Source organism: Myxine glutinosa, chromosome 3, assembly GCF_964187855.1.
Source record: "Myxine glutinosa chromosome 3, kmMyxGlut1.1, whole genome shotgun sequence".
NCBI lineage: Eukaryota > Metazoa > Chordata > Myxini > Myxiniformes > Myxinidae > Myxine > Myxine glutinosa.
The window spans coordinates 119,564,816-119,587,749 of record NC_136263.1 but is presented as its reverse complement, the minus strand read 5'-3'; the positions used below and the strand labels follow the sequence as shown (position 1 = coordinate 119,587,749).

At 43.8% G+C, this 22,934-nt stretch overlaps 1 protein-coding gene across 4 annotated transcripts in view; it reads right to left on the bottom strand.

The window, feature by feature from the left end:
• The window catches only part of LOC137423241 (uncharacterized), a 47,500-nt gene that overhangs the window by 5,240 nt on the left and 19,326 nt on the right, over positions 1–22,934 (bottom strand). Inside the window, exon 1 of one of the 4 annotated variants that reach the window (XR_013622871.1) lies at positions 19,703–19,769. The exons of 2 other annotated variants lie outside the window; for them this stretch is intronic. The gene's annotated coding sequence lies outside the window, so the exon portion shown is untranslated. Of the gene's footprint in view, positions 1–19,267; positions 19,374–19,702; positions 19,770–22,934 lie in introns of those variants that run through there. One more of the 4 variants, XR_013622870.1, reaches the window with a different exon arrangement.

Genomic DNA, 22,934 nt, shown 5'->3' with positions numbered 1-22,934 from the left:
CCTCCATCCCCTCCCTCACTTTAAATGGCCACACGGCTGATTCCGCACGTGAAAAAGCCGAATGCCTCAACTCTGTGTTTGCCTCTAAATCTTGTGTCCCAAACCCATCCCTCTCTGTACCCACCGTACCCAGTCATACCCAGCTGCTCCTGGACTCTGTGTCCTTTCCTCCTGACAAGGTGGAAAAGTGTCTGTCAACCCTCGACTCTGATTCTGCAACTGGACCTGACGGCATCAGCCCACGGGTCCTAAAATCATGTTCTTCCGCTCTTTCACTCCCTCTCTCTGTTCTCTTCACCCTTTCTTTTGCTCAAGGTCATCTTCCATCTGCTTGGAAATCTGCCAACATCACCGCTTTGCACAAAAAATGTGCAAAAACAGATCCCAGCAACTACAGACCAATCAGCCTTCTCCCAATTATCAGCAAGGTCATGGAATCCATCATTGCTTCAGATATGAAATCTTTCCTCTTCTCCAATGGCTTGATCTCTGATCATCAATTTGGTTTCAGACCTGGACACTCCACTCTGGACATGCTGCTTCTGCTTTCTCAACAATGGATGGAGGTGCTCAATGCCAAACAGGAAATTAGAGCAGTCTCCCTTGACATATCATGTGCCTTCGATACAGTCTGGCACCCCGCTCTGCTCACAAAACTCTCCTCTTTTGGTGTCCATGGAAATCTCCACGCATGGCTGGTGGACTTCCTCTCTAGTCGTAGTCAACGTGTGGCCCTGAATGGGTTTCTCTCATCTCCTCTTCCTGTTCAGGCTGGAGTTCCCCAAGGCAGTGTTCTGGGCCCTGTGCTTTTTCTGGTCTTCATCAATGATCTCTCTGACTCTCTTGAAAATCCTCTCTATCTCTTTGCTGACGACTCTACTCTCTGTCGCTCCATTCTTCATCCCTCAGATCGGCAGTCTGCAGCCTCCTCACTCTCTGCAGACCTTGACAAAATCACAGACTGGGCAAACAAGTGGAACATGTCTTTCAATCCTGACAAATCTCACACTCTTACGATGTCTCTCCGAAAAGACCGACTGGACAACCCTCCCATCCACTTTCTGAATAATCCTCTCCAAGAAGTTCTGTCACTCAAGCTTTTGGGTCTCATTATCTGCCATGATCTTTCCTGGAAAAACCACATTTCAAATCTGGCCTCCAAAGCCAGTCGCCGACTGGGCATCCTCCGTCGTGCGAAGTCCTTCCTTGGCACACCTGAGCTCCTTACCACATACAAGGCTTTCATCCGCAGCTCAATGGAATACTGCTCTCCCCTCTGGGCTGGTGCTCCTGCCTCACACCTAGCTCGCCTTCGCGCTGTTGAAACCAAAGCATTCAGAATCATTGGAATCTCCCGCGATGAAGCTAACTCCAAGGGCCTCTCACTCACTCACCGCAGGCAGGTTGGTGGTCTTTCCGTCTTCTACCGACTCCTCTCTGGCCTTGCCCCCCCAGCTCTCTCTGGGCTGTGTCCCGCAAATATTCCTACAGGTCGCACAAGATCTGCCTGCAACCCTCTTTTGGTTAAACTGCCAAAATCAAGACCCTCTGCTCACCTTCACTCCTTCATTCCTCCTTTCTCCCACCTCTGGAACAAACTCCCTCACTCTCTTCAATCCCACTCCACCCTCCAAGTCTTTAAAACAGCTGTTCACCACCATCTCTTATCTTCCCCCATCCAAAACCTTGATCTTTTCTACCCCTGCTAATTTCACCCCAATTCCCCTTTTTGAAATACCAACTTCTGTCCTGGAAGTCCTTGGTGTCCTTGTGCTTTATACTTCTCCCTCCCCCCTTCCCATGCCTCCTTCCCCCGTGCCCTCTCCCTTCCACACATCTCGCTGCTCTCGGATGTTGTGTTTGTGTGCTTCCCCTTTGCTCCCCATCTTGGCTTCCGCTCCCTCTTTTTGTGTATTTTGTTTGTCTGGTCGATTTGTTTGTGAAGTAAATGTTAGCTCTTTCACGAGCCTCGATTCAGTATACAAAAAAAAAAAAGAAAAAAAAAAGCAGTAGCAGGAACAAGTACCAAATGATGAAGACCTTGACCGGATCCTGTACCTGACTTGGACCAGGAGTGAAGGCGTCTCGATGATGCCAGCACGCGCTCAGTCACGTGGTCTCTAAAGTGGGTCAAGCAGCGTCGCGGAGACGTCGCCGCATCGTCGCCGCAACGTCTCCTCAGTCTCCTTGGTCTCCAGCAGGTCGCGTCTCCCCAGTCGCGGACAAAATTAGTCTCCGCGACGTCGCGGAAAAATCGAACATGTTTGAATTTCCCGCGACTTGCCGGAGACCCGGCTGGTCTCCAGGAGACGTCGCGGAGACGTCTCCACAACCAGCGGAGACTCGAGTCGCCACCAGGTCGCCACCTAGTCTCCAGGCCAATGAGATAGGCCCTTTAGAGATAACACATTAAACACAAAAAACAAAAATGGACATATAAAACATATAACAAAGGGAGTGGGAGACAAGAGGGGGAGAGAGAGGGAATCACAAAGCAGAACACCATTAGAGAACAGGGACATCGGTAGATCTGTGGAAGGGAGGGGGAGACGGGTACACGGTATAAAACAAAAGAAATCTACTAAGAATTTCAGGAATAAAGTCGGAGATTGAAAGAGGTGGATTTGGCATGTATTAACAGGGGTAGAAATGATCAAGGTTTTGGATGGGGGAAGATAAGAGATGGTGGAGAACAGCTGTTTTAAAGACCTGGAAGGAGGAGTTGGATTGAAGAGAGTGGGGGAGTTTGTCCCAGAGGTGGGAGAAAAGTGGAATGAAAGAGTGAAGGTGAGCAGAGAGTCTTGATTTTGGCAGTTTCACCATAAGAGGATTGTTGGCAGTCTTGTGTGACCTGTAGGAATATTTAGGGGACAGAGCACAGACAGGGTTGGGGGAGCTTGGCCGGAGAGGAGTTGGTAGAAGACAGAAAGTCCACCAACCTGCCTGCGGTGAGAGAATGAAATGCCCTTAGAATCAGCTTCATGCGGGAGATACCAATGATTATGAAAGCTTTGGTTTCTACAGCGTGAAGCTGAGCTAGGTGTGAGACAAGTGCACTAGCCCAGAGGGGAGAGCAGTATTCCATCAAGCTGTGGATGAAAGCTTTGTATGTTGTTGTCCAAGATACAGCAAGATAATGCCAAACTGGATACCTTAATCCAAGTGCTGTTCCTGGGTTATTCTACTTCTCGTGCTATGTTTCTCTGACTTCCACAGCTTCCTCTTAACCAGACTTTTTCAGCAAATCTTTTGCCCAACTTTCTTCCATCAAAAGTGATGTGCAGCACAGCTCTAAAGAAGGTCATGCAACCATTAACCCAAAATTGAACTCAAATTCCAAAAACTGATCATTTAATAAAATATATAATATATACTGCATTACCATAATCCAATTTTCACTTGTAACTCAAAATAACATTATTAACCTGCAAAATCAACATAAGTGAATGACCCAGAAAAATTGTCTGGCCTTTGTGGGTCCCTGATTGGCTGTAAAAAGCACATGACGTATCATAGTTTATTGTGCAGCCTAATAATACCTCTCCTTTAGGATCAACGTCCCTTTATGGGTCTATAGAGGTCTTTATGGACCTCAACAGACCCATAAAGAGAAGAACTAAAATTACTGGAAAATCCACTAAATTGCACTTGCTGATTTATGGTGCATTTTATTTTAAAAAATCATAAAGTGAAAATATTTGATAATCAGCTGTAATTATTTTCAGTTTATGAAATTTTACTTTTGTTTCCCTTTAATGAAGATGTTCAGCATATTTTTGTATTAAATGTTATTGTAAATTGTCCATAATTCTTGACGTTTTCATAATTGCACACATTACTGTGAATAATTGTACCTCATTCGAAATCCAAGGTGTCAAATTGGCGTCAATCAAAGGTTGGCGTCAGGAAGTGCATCCGGCCATAAAAACATTGCCTCAAACAGGGATCCATGATTGTCATGGGGCCCGCAAGGCTAACCCCTGCTCTAGCGGGGAAAAATTGCCTTAAAACGATCATTCATTCATTCATTTTCATTCGAAATCCAAAGAACCCAAATTTGAATTTTTTTACGACGAATGTTGTTTGATTTTAAACGTTTTGTTTTTATAACAATTTAATATAAAAACACAAGTACAGATGCATTCAAAGTACACCACCCCCATGCCAAATAAATAAATATCCTCCAGCGCAGCATTGGCGGGGTGCCATTGGCACCCGGCAATACTGCCGTGTGGCTCATAGACACTGTATTGGGTGGGAGAGGTATACAATAATGAATTGATTAATTGCATAATTAAAATCAATAAATAGTAATCATAAAATATTTTCTTAATCAATTGGCTAATAGCATACATAAACCATCAGTGCTTCATCCAAAGCTGTAACTTTTTGAAGATTAATGAAATAAGTCATTAATCAAAAAAATTAAATAATTAATTGATTATTCAATGAATCAAAAATATCCTTTATCGCCACATCAGTTGGTCACTGTTTTTTTTTTTTTTTTTTTTTTTTTTTTTTGTATACAAGATCGAGGCTCGTGAAAGAGCGAAGTTGGTTGGTCACTGTTGTATCACAGCGAAGCGAAGTTGTTGGTCACAGCGAAGTTGGTCACTGTTGTATCCAAATATCAGCTTCCTAGCTCAAAAGGTGCCTGAGATATTGCCCAAATGAGAAAGAAAATAAATAAATGATTAATAATGAAAATAAATATATAATAATCATAAAATAATTAAATAATTAATCATTTGGCTAATAGAATACCTAAACCACCACCGTTTCATCCGAATCTGTAACTTAAAAAAAATGTTTGTCATTAATCGAATAATTAAATAATTAATCGATTCATTGATCAATCAATAAATCAAAAATAGCCTTTACAGCCAAATCACTTGGTCATTGGCATGTCCAAATACCAGCTTCCTAACTCAAAAGGTGCCTGAGATAATGCCCAGAAGAGAAAGGAAATATATAAGTACTTAATCGATAATAATTAAGTAACTAATCAATTAATTGATTAATCAAAAAACAAAAAATACCTTTTTTGAGAAGGTAGTAACTCACTATTGTGCCCAAATTTAAGCTTCCTAGCTCAAATGATGGCTGAGATATCACCCGGAAAAAAAGAAAACAAGAAAACAAGAAAGCAAATAAACAAACAACCAGAGTGAAAACTGAGTACTCCCTTTCAGCATGCGTCATTGCCGAGCCCCCTTTGGTGCCCGGCAATGCCGTTATGCAGCGCCTGGAGAGGGCATAGGAAAGGAGCGTTGTACAACAAGAAAACAAACAAACAAGAAAACAACCAGAGTGAAAACTGAGTACTCCCTTTCAGCATGCGTCATTGCCGAGCCCCCTTCGGTGCCCGGCAATGACGTTATGCAGCGCCTAGAGATGGCATAGGAAAGGAGCGTTGTACAACAAGAAAACAAACAAACAAGAAAACAACCAGAGTGAAAGCTGAGTACTCCCTTTCAGCATGCGTCATTGCCGAGCCCCCTTCGGTGCCCGGCAATGACGTTATGCAGTGCCTGGTGATGGCATAGGAAAGGAGCGGTGTACAACAAGAAAACAAACTAACAAGAAAACAACGAGAGTGAAAACTGAGTACTCCCTTTCAGCATGCGTCATTGCAGAGCCCCCTTCGGTGCCCGGCAATGACGTTATGCAGTGCCTGGAGATGGCATAGGAAAGGTGCGGTGTACAACAAACACACGGAGTGAAAACTGAGTACTCCCTTTCAGTGCGCGTCATTGCCGAGCCCCCCTCGGTGCCCGGCAATGCCGTTATGCAGTGCCTGGAGATGGCATAGGAAAAGAGCGGTGTACAACATGAAAACAACCAGAGTGACAAACGTTACGCCTCGGTCCCCCGTCGGTGAAGTGATGTGAGTTGACAAAGTGGAAGACGCAAGGTGGCCATCTTGGATTTTGACGTGGCGACCCAATTTTCAATAGCATTCTTCCTTATGCGTAGATACACCCACACACCAGATTAGAAGTTAGTAGTTCGTTTATATTTCAAGATATTTCGCTCACAAGGTTCAGACATATATATGGTGGCGGCCATCTTGGATTTTGAGGTGGCGCCCCAATTTGCAATAGCGTTCTTCCTTATGCCTAGATACGCCCACACACCAGATTAGAAGTTAGTACTTCGCTTATTTTTCAAGATATTTCGCTCACAATGTTCAGACATACGTGGTGGCGGCCATCTTAGATTTTGACGTGGCGACCCAATTTTCAATAGCATTCTTCCTTATGCCGAGATTATTATTTTTTTTTTTTTTTTTTTTTTTTTTTTGTATACAATATCGAGGCTCGTGAAAGAGCGAACATTAATCACACAGAAAGACAAACCGACACATAAAACATATAACATAGGGAGCGGTAGACAAGATGGGGAGAGAGGGGGAAGGACACAAACACAACATTTGAGAGCAGGGACCGAGAGACATGGAGACATCGAGAGATCTGAGAGAGGGCGAGGGCTTTGGGGGGGGGGGGGGCGTGGGAAGGGGGCAGTGGGAGAGGTATAAAACATATGGACACTGCCAGGACTTCCAGGAAAGAAGTTGGAATTTCAAACAAGGTGGATCTGGGGTGAATTAGCGGGGGTAGAAAAGATCAAGGTTTTGGATGGGGGAAGATAAGAGATGGTGGTGAACAGCTGTTTTAAAGACCTGGAGGGAGGAGTGGGATTGAAGGGAGTGAGGGAGTTTGTTCCAGAGGCGGGAGAAAAGAGGAATGAAAGAGTGAAGGTGAGCGGAGAGCCGAGATTTCGGCAGTTTAACCATCAGAGGGTTGCTGGCAGATCTTGTGCGACCTGTAGGAATATTTGGGGGACAGAGCACAGAGAGAGCTGGGGGTGCAAGGCCGGAGAGGAGTCGGTAGAAGACAGAAAGACCACCTACCTGCCTGCGGTGAGTGAGTGAAAGGCCCTCAGAGATAGCTTCATCGCGGGAGATTCCAATAATTCTGAAAGCTTTGGTTTCAACAGCGTGAAGCCGAGCTAGGTGTGAGGCAGGAGCACCGGCCCATAGGGGAGAACAGTATTCCATTGAGCTGCGGATGAAAGCCTTGTATGTGGTGAGGAGCTCAGGTGTGCCGAGGAAGGACTTCGCACGACGGAGGATGCCCAGTCGGCGACTGGCTTTTGAGGCCAGCTTGGAAATGTGGTTTTCCCAAGAAAGATCATGGCAGATAGTGAGACCCAAAATCTTGAGCGACAGAACTTCTTGGAGAGGATTGTTGAGAAAGTGGATGGGAGGGTTGTCCAGTCGATCTTTTCGGAGAGACATAGTAAGAGTGTGAGATTTGTCAGGATTGAAAGACATGTTCCACTTGTTTGACCAGTCTGTGATTTTGTCCAGGTCTTCAGAGAGTGAGGAGGCATCAGATACACCCACACACAAGATTAGAAGTTGGTACTTCGCTTATTTTTCAAGATATTTCGCTCACAAAGTTCAGACATACATGGTGGCGGCCATCTTGGATTTTGACGTGGCGACCCAATTTTCAAAGGCTTTTTTCCTTATGCGTAGATACACCCACACACCAGATTAGAAGTTAGTAGTTCGTTTATTTTTAAAGATATTTCTCTCACAAGGTTCAGACATATATATGGTGGCGGCCATCGTGGCGTTTGACGTGGCGACCCAATTTTCAATAGAGTTCTTCCTTATGCCTAGTTGCACCCACACACCAAATTATAATTCGGTCCTTCGCTTACGCACGCACGCACGCACGTCCGCACGCACGCATGGAAGGACGGACGCACGCACGCACGGACGGACGGACGGGAAAACCATAGTCTCCCTTTCGCTACGTGGTGCTACGGGGGACAAAAACTGAGTACCCCCTTTCAGCGCGTGTCATGCAGCGCCTGGAGATGGTATAGGAAAGGAGCGGTGTACAACAAGACAAAAATTCCGTGTGCCGATAAGATATTTTACAGGTATGTCTTTGAACTGTCTAGTCCAGGTTCAAATGTCGAACCAGCTATAAACCGTCACCCTCGTGTTTCACATGCAGGCAGAGCCATTTACTCGTGTATTTGTTCAGTCCATTGGAAGGATGTTAAGCCAGATGACCCATCTGCCAGCACTGGGACTATTTGTGTTTTTTTTTTAGATCCCACAGTGCCAATCATAAAGAGTATATGGGTTACACTGCCAACTAGCACCATGGATAAATTCTGCATTCCATATTTCCACTACAGTCATATGTTAGGCCGTCCATCTGGTTCCAGAAAGGATTGAGCTAGACTCAATGGTGGCGAACCCCACAAAAAGGTGGGAATCATTCGGGAAATTAAAGAAGAAAAAGAAGAACATAATTTTTTCATATTAATTTTTGTTTATTTAGCTTTTGAGTTTGGGCAAAAAAAAGGAAACGCCTGAAAATTGTCTTAATGGTTGTATGTCCTCCTTTGAAGCTGTGCTGCACATCACTTTAGATGGAAGAAAGTTAGGGGCAAAATATTTCAAGGATCCCATATAAAGGCTTTGCACCTCCCTTTGATTAATTCAAGACGATATACGTAAAAGACTTAAAAAACTAAGAAGAAAAAAATTATTCAACCCAGATGAGATTCGAGCCGACACTCCCCCACTTGGGAGTCTGACACCTTATCCATTAGGCCATTAATCCAACAAATTTGACTTTGGTAATAATATTTTGAAGAGTTATAAAGTGTGTATATATTTTTATATATTTATTTATGTATATTTAATTTTAAAGCAAAATATATAGCACTTAGGTGGAATTTGTTTCAAAAGCCATTAACTAGACCTATTAGCCGATGTATATTCCAAGTTTCAGCAAGTTTAAATGTATAGGCCTTGAGATATGAGTGGCAACACATTTTGGGTGACAGACGGAGGGACGGACAGACACCAACGTGATTTCGAGGGTTTTCTAAATGCGAAAACTCAAGAATGTGGAAACAGACGTTGCTGAAATTTGGAACATATTACCTCCATGTACAAAGCATTTACTTCTGAAATTTGCAGCCAATTTCGTCCAGTAGAGGCCGAGAAACGTATTTTCAGTCCCCATGTTAAAGCTGCATACAGAGAAACGACCCCATATATAAAGGGAGGGGTGCTCTGCGCCTCTCTTTGATACCAGTTAGCTCTAGAACATGTACTACATACTTGCTCTATTCCATTACCTGCAAAGAACTCATCATTATGGATGGAATAATTGTCCTACTTCTGTAATGTATATGGTGTATTCTTACCCCACACACACGAAGAGAAAAGGGGAGTTAATTGCTTAATGTCCATCGGTCTATCTATCCGTCTCATCAGTTTATGATCGAGAAACAACTTATTTAAATCGAATGTTATATTTGAACACGAATCGGAACATGAATAGGAATACAAGTTTCTCGTTTGACTGTAATTTACCTCCGAATTTGTACTGATCGCACATGTACAGAGAGGAATGAGACAATATTTTAACTCCGTTTGCCGCCCAGGCAGTCAAACAAAATTTAAATAATTCCAAACAGGAAACTTACGGTTTTAAGGATGTTATAAAGGACACAAACAACAGGCACGAATAACTAATGTAACATGTTAGATGGGGTGATGAAATAGACTATTGGTAGAATGGCGATAAAACATGGAATTATTCTATTTGTATGTCTTTAAACATCTTTAAACCTTTATTTAAATTGAATTATATACCTGAACATTGTGGAACACAAATCACCTTCATAACACTTCCATGAACCATGCCAGCACGAGAGTACATGGCATGTGAGAGGGGACCCTATAGAGGTGAAGAAGCCAATATGGTTAGGTAAGTATGATAGACCGTCGGCCGAACAAGCAAAATATGTGTCTAGTTTTTCACTTTTATGACCCACCTCTGGTATCTAGCTGAAATTTTGCATATATTGTTATGGATTCGTCACTTCCGCCTTTGTTGTTATTATATACTTGTAGGATTTTAAGTTTCAGGTAATATTGTTGTTAAGATTTTTGTGTGAAATGGAGATGACTTTAGTAAAAGGTAAAAATAAATGTTTGATAAGAAAAACGAAACCGAAACGGAAAAAGAAAAACGCGGCAAAGAAACCGGAAAAGGAGAGAGGAGAAAGATCGGCAGGGAAAAAGACACGGCCGTGAGTCGCATCGAGGCTGCGAGCGGACTTCTCGATATTGGTCGCGAATGAATTGAGGCTTCCCGGGAAAAGGGATTGCCCGCGACATCGCCCCATATTGCGATTGTAATTAAACCTGCGTCTCATGTTTTGGTACCGAGCGTGAACTATTGTTGGCGGGAAAGCAAGCGCTTCCATTACAGGCGAATCTGCCACTTTTCCTCGAGGAGGCTGTCCGCCTGGTGAATTGTGTTTTGTCATTGGGATTCCCATATCAACATCATCATGTGGATTGCCATTGGTTCCCATATTGGCTTAATTCCCATATCGACCTCTCACCTCGTAACTCCTCGTCCGGAGCCACGCAGATACCTGCCTATTGTTCTTACCATTCTGCACGACTTCAAACTTCGCCCAGGGTGGGGCTTCGTGCACGGACTTTGGGATTGTTACATTCAACTCACGTTTGGCGTATCATGAGTTTATTGCTTTGAGAGCATTGGGGAATGATGGTACCATCATGTGTATTGTTCAGGAGATGCAAATTATATTTTTATGGTACTTTCGTTAAGAGTGTTATTATTGTGTATGTGAGAGTTCTTAATACAATTACTGATTTTGTTAGACACAATTGCACTGAGTGTGGTTTTTCCATGATTTATGAGAACACTCAAAATAACAAATCTTTCTGCCGTGTTCCTGCTCGAGACTCTGAGGGGCACCATAACCGGAGTTTGGGGAGGTAACACATAACAATATTTAGTTTAAAACTCACTTATAAAGAATCCATAACTCGACAGTGCAAAAAGTTGCACATTAATTAGTTATCCTAATTAGCAAAAACCATAGCACCATCTTGTGTCCATTATTATATAGCTGTGTATAACAATGAGAATTCTAAATATAAAGTATGTGGACTATGTAGACTATGTAGAGTTGGGGAAACTGCCTTGGAGTGTGAGTGAATGAGGTCCTACACCCCCTCACACACACACACACACACACACACACACACACACACATCAACATCCTCATACACACACACACACACACACACACACACACATACACACACAACCACATCCACACAAACACACACACACACACATCTCCATACACACACACACACACACATCAACAATCCCCATTCACACACACACACACACACACACACACACACATACACACACACACACATCCCCAAACTCACATACACACACACATATGCACACACATCCACATTCCCATACACATACACACACACACACATATGCACATACATCCGCATATACACACACACACACACAAACACACACACACACCCATACACAAACACACACACACACACACACCTATAGCAAGTACATGTCAATCTATATAATTATAAAATTGAAATCTTGCGTGTTTGTATGTAACATTCGATCGGTCCGGGGGCGTGGCTTACCCCTTTGAGAGAGTAGTAATATCCACCATTTTATTAACTCGCATAGCTTTGAGGCCTGTTTTGTAGGCCCGTGGTGTCTTGCTCTCTCTCTCAGTTTTATTTCAAATCAAATTCGATATATCATTTCATTTTTCACAGTCGCTAACATAGTTTTAGACTCGGTTGAAAAAAAACGGGAAGAAAATCCGATGAAAGTTTCCGTTTATAGAATGAAATGAATTCTGAAAGGCTTGTATCTTCAAGGCCATTGAGTCTGTTTCACGCCTTTATCTTCAATGTAAGTCGCCATCTGATTTCATTTTTATCGATGGTTTTAGACTCGGTAAAAGAAATAATTGAGAACATTCACGCACACACGGGAAATTGCAGAGATATATTTTAAAAATCGCGCCACGTTGATATACGAAAATACACCGCCTAAAATAACAGGCATACAGTATATATCTTCGTTATTTCATTCAACATTATTACCCGGAAGTAAAATATGTTTCAGGAAATTACCGAGAGATATTTCTTTGATTTTTTTTATTATTTATATGCGCATACACTTTAAATAGGTTTATTTGAAATCTTTAATTTTCACAATGTAATTTATTTGTCATTTGATGATCGGCAAAACGATAGCACAAACACAATACTATTTGCAGGAAGAATGTCGTATCAACCCTCCGACGGCGCTATGGACGCGGACAACGAATCACACCTCACGTCTATGGACGCGAATAGCAACATCCGCACGAATCAGTCATCAATGATTTTCATTGACGCGCCTGGAGGCACAGGGAAGACGTTTCTTATTAACCTGATTCTCTCTAAAGTGAGAGCGAGTGGAGAAGTTGCCCTTGCGGTGGCCTCATCTGGCATAGCTGCTACCCTCATGCCTGGTGGAAGAACAGCGCACTCAAGGTTCCAAATCCCTCTGACACCGAGGGAAGATGGCGTATGCAACATCGATAAAAATTCCACTATCGCACACCTCTTTCGAAGTACAAAACTCATCGTGTGGGATGAGTGTCCTATGATCAGGAGAGAGAGTTTCGAGGCTGTGGATCGCACGTTGCGTGATGTATGTGACAAAGACGAGCCTTTTGGAGGGATCTTGACGATATGCTGTGGTGATTTCCGTCAACGTGATCGGAGATAAGGGCCGAAATCACGTGTCACAGGTAAGTGATTTAGAACGCTGGAGAGGTGAGCCTTATGGCTTGCTGGCCCAAATAATCTCCCTGATGATGTCCAGCATTCGCTTTAGTTCTATTCTCATATCTATTCAAACTGACATTGACCCAACGGGTCATGGGTCGTCTAGGGGTAGCATCATCATCATCATTGGCTGAGGCGTAGCATCATTGGCTGAGGGGTAGCATCATTGGCTGAGGGGTAGCATCATTGGCTGAGGGGTAGCATCATTGGCTGAGGGGTAGCATCATTGGCTGAGGTGTAGCATCATTGGCTGAGGGGTAGCATCATTGGCTGAGGGGTAGCATCATTGGCTGAGGGGTAGCATCATTGGCTGAGGGGTAGCATCATTGGCTGAGGGGTAGCATCATTGGCTGAGGTGTAGCATCATTGGCTGAGGGGTCACATCATTGGCTGAGGGGTAGCATCATTGGCTGAGGGGTGGCATCATTGGCTGAGGGGTAGCATCATTGGCTGAGGGGTAGCATCATTGGCTGAGGGGTAGCATCATTGGCTGAGGTGTAGCATCATTGGCTGAGGGGTCACATCATTGGCTGAGGGGTAGCATCATTGGCTGAGGGGTGGCATCATTAGCTGAGGGGCGGCATCATTGGCTGAGGGGCGACATCATTGGCTGAGGGGCGGCATCATTGGCTGAGGGGCGACATCATTGGCTGAGGGGCGACATCATTGGCTGAGGGGAGACATCATTGGCTGAGGGGTGACATCATTGGTTGAGGGGCGACATCATTGGCTGAGGGGTCACATCATTGGCTGCGGGGTGGCATCATTGGCTGAGGTGTAGCATCATTGGCTGAGGGGTCACATCATTGGCTGAGGGGTAGCATCATTGGCTGAGGGGTCACATCATTGGTTGAGGGGTGGCATAATTGGCTGAGGGGTCACATCATTGGCTGAGGGGTCACATCATTGGCTGCGGGGTGGCATCATTGGCTGAGGGGTCACATCATTGGCTGCGGGGTGGCATCATTGGCTGAGGTGTAGCATCATTGGCTGAGGGGTCACATCATTGGCTGAGGGGTAGCATCATTGGCTGAGGGGTCACATCATTGGCTGAGGGGTGGCATCATTGGCTGAGGGGTCTTCTCCTCACTGCTCATTACTAAAAACTGCTCTTCTATGTGAGGATTGATAAATAAAAGCAATTAGAACCAGTAAATTTAGTTTTATATGGCATTTTGCCTCTCTATTAGAAAGTGTGAGAAAATTATATATCTTCGCCATAGGTTGACCTTTGACCCCCACTGTAACCATGGTAACCCCTTAATTATATATAATAACATTGACCCAACGGGTCATGGGTCGTCTAGTGTAATTCAAAGGCAGATACTTTGGCATGAAAAGTGTTCTTATTGTCATTTAAAGTCGCCTTCCGTAGCTGCATCTGACGACATGACAGTAAGTCGCCATGACATCTGCGCCAATACTGTATGTACAGTCTGAAACGAAGCACACGATTGGCTAATTAGTGCTCACGGCCGATCATGGTCTGTGTTACACTTGCTGTGATTGGACAATATTTATTTTTTAAATCGTCAAAATTCTGGGTGTTTTTTCCACATTTTGAAAATATGTGCAGGTTTTGTGCTGGACGAGTTTCAGATATGAATTCTGTAATATTTTTACACAATATGTTATAAATGCAGGTAGATATGCGAGGTGGGTCACGAAAGTAAACAAAACAGGGGCTCGGCCCATGGTCTACGAGGCTGATTGATCCTGCGTTCTATGGGTATCAATACAGCCTCCATCACCTAAATTGTGACTCAATGTCGTCTTATTACAGTGTACTAGGGCATGCCCGTACTATATCTATATCTAAAATTATATCCCCCCCTCTATTTACATGAAATGGTTTGGTTCATGAAATGTTTTGGTCCATTCGCAACGCCAAAGCGAACGGCGAACGCTTTACATGAAATGGTTTGGTCCATGAAATGTGTTGGTCCATTCGCAACGCCAAAGCGAACGGCGAACGGCTTGCGAGTACAGTGACAATCCCCCCCCCCCCCCCTCTATTTAGATGAAATGGTTTTTATTAGTTTTAAAACATAGTTTAACGCCAACATAGCGGCAACATAGTTTGCAAACGTGAAATAAATGAATACGCTCTCAAATGTGCCATCCGAGGCAGAGTGTGTCCGCCACGTTCGGCACACGCGATAGCTCGCTGCTCTCTGATTGGTTGAATCGTTTTTTGGACATAGCTCGGTAAGTAATTGTCCGATTAATATGAAACCTTGAAAAGGCACATCCTCGGGTCCCCAGCAATATACCTGGCAAGTTTAAAGTATATCGGACCCGTGGTTGTCGAGAAACAGCGGTCACAGACAAACGTACAAACGTACAAACAAACAAACACACAGAGATTACTGGAATTATAGATAGATAAGGGTGATGTGTAAGACTGCTCCAGTAGCGCTAAACTTTCGGATTTTTTAAACAAACTTTAATATCATCATCTTAATAATATTTGAAGTACATACTTGAAACTTAGTGACGCCACATCCAGAATACTGTGTGCAGTTTTGGTTACCTCAACTAAAGAAGGACAGAGCTGCCATAGAGAGTGCGAACATAACATAAGTACTGCCATAGAGAGTGTTCAGCACAGACCTACTAGATTGCTTCCGGGCCTGGCTAGACTCAGCTATGAGGAGCGGCTAAAGGGGACAGGGCTTTAAACATTAGAAAAGATGTGGTTATGGTAGGGATACGATAGGCATTTTTAAGATAATGAAGGTTATATACAAAATAAGTGCAGAAGAATCATTTAGCATAGTAGACAGAGATAGGACTAGGGGCCGTAGTCTGGGCGTAAAGAAGGGGAGAGTTAAGACAGTAGTAAGGCACGGGGTCCTTCAGTCAGTGTAGTTAATGTGAGGCAGGCCATATCGTCTCATCCACATTCGTTCCCTCATTCCCCAATTTAATTGCATCGTTTTGATGGATATAATTGGTCTGGTGTTGATGTGGCACAGGTATGATGGGTTAGTGGCCTCCTCCAGCATCTAGTTTCCTTGCTTATTCTTGTGTAACAATGTGCGGGTTATCTTGTTCATTGAACTCTCCAGTATTATTACTTGTAATAAAGGCTTCCACCAGGCAGCGCTATATGATACACATTTACATAGAGAGAATTGGGGGTCCTCCGCTGATCCTGAATCTCCAGGCGATGTGTTTTTTGACCAACTAAAACCCTCAAGACACAATCACAATCAATCGCCTCTAGTACAATCACCAGTTCTCAACCCATCCCATCCAGTGGTTGAGGAATGTGTACCCACCCAAAGCCCCCCATTGTCCCCTGCTCCCACCCTTAACTCTGGGGACTATGAAAAAAATCACCTAAAAGCTTCTCATGCACACCCCAAGTATAAGCACCACTTTTCAACATCCAGCAGTTTAGGAATGCGTGGAATTCAAACAAACAAATAAACAAACAGAAATTTATCTAATTATAAATAGAGTAGTGTTAAGTTGTTGTGGTAGGAGGAGACCTAAATGGACATGTGGGAAGGAGTATGGACGGTTTTGAGGGAGTCCATGGGGGTTACGGATATGGTGTGAGAAATGGAGAAGATGAAAGGATTTTGGAGTTTGCTGATGGAGCTGATTTGTTGATTTGTAATACTCAGTTCCATAAAGGGGATAATAAGCTTGTTACAATGTTACATACACGTCAGATGGGTCGACGACAACTGTTGACTACCTGATGGTGCGTAGGCGAGATAGGGGGCACCTCCGGGACACAAAGGTGATCCCTGGGGAGGAGGCTGTTTCACAGCACCGCTTGGTTGTCTGCGACTTAAGGGTGAAAGGTGCGAGGAGAGCTCGGCGGGTGAAGTACCAACCGAGAATGAAGGTGTGGAGGTTGAAAGAGGTGACAGTAAGGGAGGCATTAAAAGAGAGGCTGAGTAGGGTCGAGGATGATGTGGTTGAGCTTGAACATGGTTGGATGTCAATGAAAGATAGTCTGTTGGGGGCCGTTGGTGAGGTATGTGGATGGACAAAAGGACCACCGAGGCACTCGGAAACATGGTGGTGGGATGAGGAAGTTGGAAAGAGGATTGACGAGAAGAGGAAGAAGTTCAAGGAGTGGCAGAAGGCAAAGGGTACGGGAGCAGAAAAAGCAGATCATGAAAGTTATAAGGCAGCCAAGAAGGCTGCAAAGAAAGAAGTAGCAAAGGCGCAGGAGACATGTAGGAAAATGTTCGGAGAACGCTTGGATTCGGAAGAGGCTCAGAGAGCGGTATTCAGGATTGCAAAGCAGAGAGCGAAAGAGAGGTGTGATATGATGGGGGTGAGTTGCTTGAAGGATGAAGTGGGACAAATCGTTGTGGACCCAGTTGGAATTAAAGGAAGATGGAAAAGATATATGGAAATGCTGTTGAATACAGAGAATGAATGGGATGGCAACATAGAGAGTAACCCAGTTTTAGGACCAGCAGAGAAGATAACTGAGAAGGAAGTTGAGGAAGCGATAAAAGCAATGAAGAGTAGAAAAGCGGGAGGGCCGACGGGAGTTGTGGGAGATATGTTGAAGGCAGCAGGAAGTTGGGGTGTGAAGAGAATGGCAGAGATCTGTAATCTGGTGGTGAAAGCAGGTTGCATTCCAGTGGATTGGGAACTGAGTACCCTCGTCCCTCTATACAAGAGGAAAGGTGACCCTCTGGAGTGTGGCTCATACCGAGCGATAACGTTATTGGAGCATGGAATGAAGGTATTGGAAAGGGTGTTGGAGAGGAGGATAAGGAAGAAGGTGAAGATCGACGAAATGCAGTTTGGATTTATGCCAGGAAGAGGAAAGACAGACGCGCTCTTTATTGTGAGGCAGTTGCAGGAGAAGTACATGGAGAAGAGGAAGAAGTTGTTTCTTGGGTTTGTTGATCTGGAGAAAGCATTCGATAGGGTTCCACACGAAAAATTGACATGGGCATTGTGGAAGTTAGAAGTGGAGGAATGGTTGATCAGAGTAGTGATGGCAATGTACAAAAGAGCGTGCACAGCTGTAAGGACGAAGGACGGGAACAGTGGTGAGTTTGAGGTGAAGGTGGGAGTGCATCAGCGGTCAGTACTGAGTCCACTACTATTTGTAGCTGTGATGGAGGTGCTGGCTCACAACGTAAAGGAGGGTTTACCGTGGGAGTTGTTGTATGCAGATGATCTGGTGTTGATTGCAGAAAGTATGGATGTACTGAAGGAAAAGATGAACAAGTGGAAGGAATGTATGGAGACAAAAGGTCTGAAGGTGAATATAGGAAAGACGAAGGTGATGGCAAGTGGTAAAGCATGTGGTGAGGTGGAAAGAACTGGGAAGTGGCGTGTGCTGTGTGCAGGAAGGGTGTCGGAGTGAACTCCATTCAATGTACAATGTGCGCTGAGTCGGTTCATCAAAAATGTAGTGGTCTGAGAGGGTCATTAACCAGTGTGGCAGCTACATTCAAATGTAAGCTGTGCACAGAGGGAGCTGCAGATGGAGGAAATGTTGAGTTGGATCTTGGAGACGGCGTCAAGCTGGAAGGTGTGAAAACATTTTGCTACCTCGGAGACATGCTGAATGGAGAAGGTGGATCAGACTCGGCAACGGTTGCTAGAGTGAGATGTGCATGGAAGAAGTTTCGGGAACTGAGTGGCGTGCTGATGAGGAGGGGAGTGTCGTTGAAGCTGAAGGGAAAGGTGTATGCTGCATGTGTGAGAAGTGTTATGATTTATGGGAGCGAGACATGGGTCATTAATGTAGAGCAGCAACGAAGGCTGGAAAGGGTGGAAATGCGAATGGTTCGGTGGATGTGCGGAGTATCGTTGAGAGAGAGGAAGACAAATGATGAATTGCGAAAGATGATGGGAATAGAGCCTGTGATTGATACTGTGAAAAGGAACAGGTTGAGATGGTTTGGTCATGTGTTGAGGAAGGATGAAAGTGACTGGTTGAGAAGAGTGATGGAAATGAATGTAGAAGGAAGTAGAGGACGGGGAAGACCAAGAAAGACTTGGCTAAAGATGGTGGAAGAAGAAATGCGGGCAAGGGGGTTAACAAGGGGAGATGCAGAAAATAGGGCAAAATGGAGAAGATTGTCATGGGGACCGCAAGGCTAACCCCCGCTCTTGCAGGGAAAATGGCCTTAAATTGCATGTTGTTGTTGTTGTTGTATAAATAGAGTAGTGTTATGACATATTGATGTTGCAGGCTGCCCACTTTACAGTAATTTAGGCCTTTGGGGTATGAAATACGAAAAGGAAGATGGAATATTTGGCCGGTTAGGATTTACAAGATGAATGACAGTGCAATTGCACAGGTTACAAATTTTCCATCATCGTATTGACAAAATAGGACGTCACTGCAACCTGTCATAGCAGCATTTCACATCGCAACATACACAACCATTCAGGCAGAAATTTTAAAGCCGGCTATGCAATCTGCCAGTATTCGCTTATCTACTATAGATCCAACAGTGCCTTTCGAAAGAATAGGCCATTTTGCATCAGTGCCCAGGACCAAATTCATACCGAGATGACAAGTGGCAGGAAATGGCAAATCATCCAGCATATATCCTGTCCAACAGTTGCTTCAGCAGCACCTGAACTTTACAACAGAAGATGGATGACACAAACAAACATGAAAGTATTGAGAAGGCCCTCTGCCTGATATAACTGGAAATTGAATTCCCACTGTGGGAAATCCACTTACATGTCAATGGCCAGACACTTTGTAGGTTACAGTAAACAGAGAAACTGATAAAACGATGCATTTAATCTATGCAGAATGTTTATATACGTAATGTGATAAAGTTTGTTACCAATTTAGCAGCCTTAAGGTTTTACAGTTGTTGAGACACAAGTTAATATCAATAAAAATATATGTTTTCACATCTGTTAATGGCAGCATTGTTAATCATCAGCACACTGTTAGGAATGCAATATGGCAGAAAATGCTCTTTGTACCTTATACTTGGCATGCACTTCATTGCAGGAATAAATGCAGGGGCCAATGCAATATGGGCCGAGCAGCTCCAAGTTTGCTGACACTATCATTGCAACATCAGCAAAATGATATCAACTATGTTGAAAGGCAATATCGTGCATGCAGTAGTGGTGTTGTAACTTGGACTGGAGGACGTAGTGATACAGTGGATTTTATAGACATTCAAATGGTAAGATCTGTAAACAATTTCATCACATGTGATGCCATTGGTATACCATTAGATAAACGTAACCTCGATCTGCCTTCGGTGACAGAGGTAGGTAACACCAAAGCATAAGGTCTGCAAAAGCCTGAGACATTTTGCATTTTTCTACTCTGATGCTTAATGAAAAATCTCCCCCTCCCCCTCTCCCCCTCCCGCTCCCCCCTCCTACCCCTTCCCATCCCTCACCCTCCCCCTCCCCCTCTTCTCCCCTCCCCCCCCTCTTCTCCCCTCCCCCCCGTTCCCCTCCCCTCCCCTCTCCCCTCCCCTCCCCCGCCCGGCAATGCCGGGTACTTCTGCTAGTATATATATATATATTTGTTTTCAGTGCAAATACATCTTTATGAAAAAGAGAATGTTCTTCAAAGAACGTAACCAAATTTATAGACAATAAACTTTGATATAAACTATTACCATGTCCAGTCTTTTCCTTCAAAACCATTGACATTATTCTAGGGACACCTTCAAACAGTTTTGTTACAAACTCTTGTGGAATGGTGTTGCATGCCTCTCCCTAGACCTTCCAAAGATCATCTAAGTTTGTGGGATTCTTTTTCACTTTTTCGATGTCCAAATAGTCCTGCCAAACACCTTCAATGATATTGAGATCTGGGCTTTGAGGGGGCCATGACATGCGTTCAAGAACTACAGCTTCCTCTTCATTACCTCCGCCACCAAAGGTTGATGGAGGTTCTGTTTTCACCCCTGTCTGTCTGTCCGTTTGTGAACAAAATATCTCAAAGTTGTGGACGGATTCGGACGAAATTTGGCAGAGATGTAGCGTATGTCACAAGGACGAAATGATTAGATGTTGGCGGAGATTCGGATCCGGCTACTAGAATTTTTAAAGTGATTCTTCACCATTGGGAGATAGGGCCAAAAGCTATACATAGCAGGATATCTCAAAATGTTGTGGACGGATGCGGACGAAATTTGGAGGACAGGTTGGGTGTCTGACGAGGACGATTCAATTTTAGTGAAGATCCGGATCTGGCCAGTATAATTTTTTAAGTGATTCTTCATCATTGGGAGATGGGGCCAAAAACTATACAAAGCAGAATATCTCAAAAAATTGTGGATGGATGATTTTGATTAAATGTGATTCGATGTTGTAATTTTCAGGTCTGCTCTGGGATACAAAACGTAAACTGTTCACCTGGTGGAGGTATGCTCTCGAACTGAGTGCCGTTCTAGTTCTGAAAGGGTTTTCAATCATTTCTTGCTGTAAGATGAAGTTTGGACCAATAGGTCTTACACCACTGGGTGTAATTGGTGGATTAAAATGTATTTGTAACTTGCTGCAGTCAATCTAGCATGAACGTTCAGCGATTTTCAAAAACCACGTGAGAATACGCATCTCCAAACATGAATCAAACATCCTCCATGCTTAATTGTTGGCTTCAGGTAAGGGTCTAAGCTTCAGTTTTTCGCCATCTCAGACAGTGTCTTCACATAGACCTAAAAAGCTGAAACTTTGACTCGTCTGTCTAAAGCACCTTTGACCATTGTACCATAGTTCAATTTTTATGTTCTTGTGCATATTTTAGTCTTCTTCCCCTGCTCAACAGAGGTTTTCTTGCTGGAACACATCAATTAATTCCTCATTTCAAAAATCACCTTCATACTTTTGATAGACGGATAACGACACCTGAGCCTTCTACCAGTACTATGGTCAATTCAAGACCTGTCTTCTCTCTATTCCTTAAGGATATTATTTTCCAGTCCAGTGTTTGTCAAATACAGATGAAGTTTCCCTGTACTTGTTGATTGTGCTTTGGATATGACACCTTAAAACTTGAGTGGTGCAACCTATTTCACTCAATGTCTTTCTTTCTTTATGCAGAAAAACAATTACATGGTTATCTACTACTGAAATTTTAGCCATATTGTTTTAAGCTAACAGTTAATCTTGATAGATCTGTATTGTACATTTGGAAAGTGACATTTTATGTTTATGGATGTGTAGAGAGCAACACCTGGTGTAAATGACAAGAAAGATGATCCCAATAAATGGGGGGGGGGGGGGTCCTACACCAGGTGAGACATTACACCAGGGGTCCTACACCATCTATCTATAATTCCAGTAATCTCTGTACGTTTGTACGTTTGTACGTTTGTACGTCTGTACGTCTGTACGTCTGTACGTTTGTCTGTGACCGCTGTTTCTCGACAACTACCGGTCCGATATACTTGAAACTTGCCAGGTATATTGCTGGGGACCCGAGGATGTGCCTTTTAAAGGTTTGAAATTAATCGGACAAGTACTTACCGAGCTATGGCGATTTAGCCGTTCGCCGTTCGCTTTGCCGTTGCGAATGGACCAAACCATTCATGTAAGTAGAGGGGGGGGGGGGTTCTGTGGTCGTTCGCTTTGGCTTTGCGAATGGACCAAACCATTCATGTAAATAGAGGGGGGGGTTCTGTGGTCGTTCGCTTTGGCTTTGCGAATGGACCAAACCATTCATGTAAATAGAGGGGGGGGTTCTGTGGTCGTTGCGAATGGACCAAACCATTCACATCGAATCATCGAATCACATCGAATGGACCAAACCGTTCGCTTTGGACCAAACCATTGCATGTAAATAGAGGGGGGGGGGTTCTGTGGTCGTTGCGAATGGACCAAACCATTTCATGTAAATAGAGGGGGGGGGGGATATAATTTTAGATATATATATAGTACGGGCATTGGCAAGGAACGGGCACCCACGTACGGGCAATGCCCTAGTGTCATTAATGTTAGCTCTTACATGAGCCTCGATCTTATATACAATAAATAAATAAAAAGGTGTAAAGGGTCTAAGGAGTGTAAGGGGTCTAAAGGGTTGTAAATGGTCAAAGGGGTGTAAATGGTCAAAAGGGTCTAAGGGGTAAACTCCTAAACTAAGGAGTTTGATATATATATATATATCAAATAAATGAGGCGTCCTTATTCTTTAGGGAAGTATAAAACATCGGCATGTCTTTGACTCTTTGTGAGTGTCCTTGTCCTC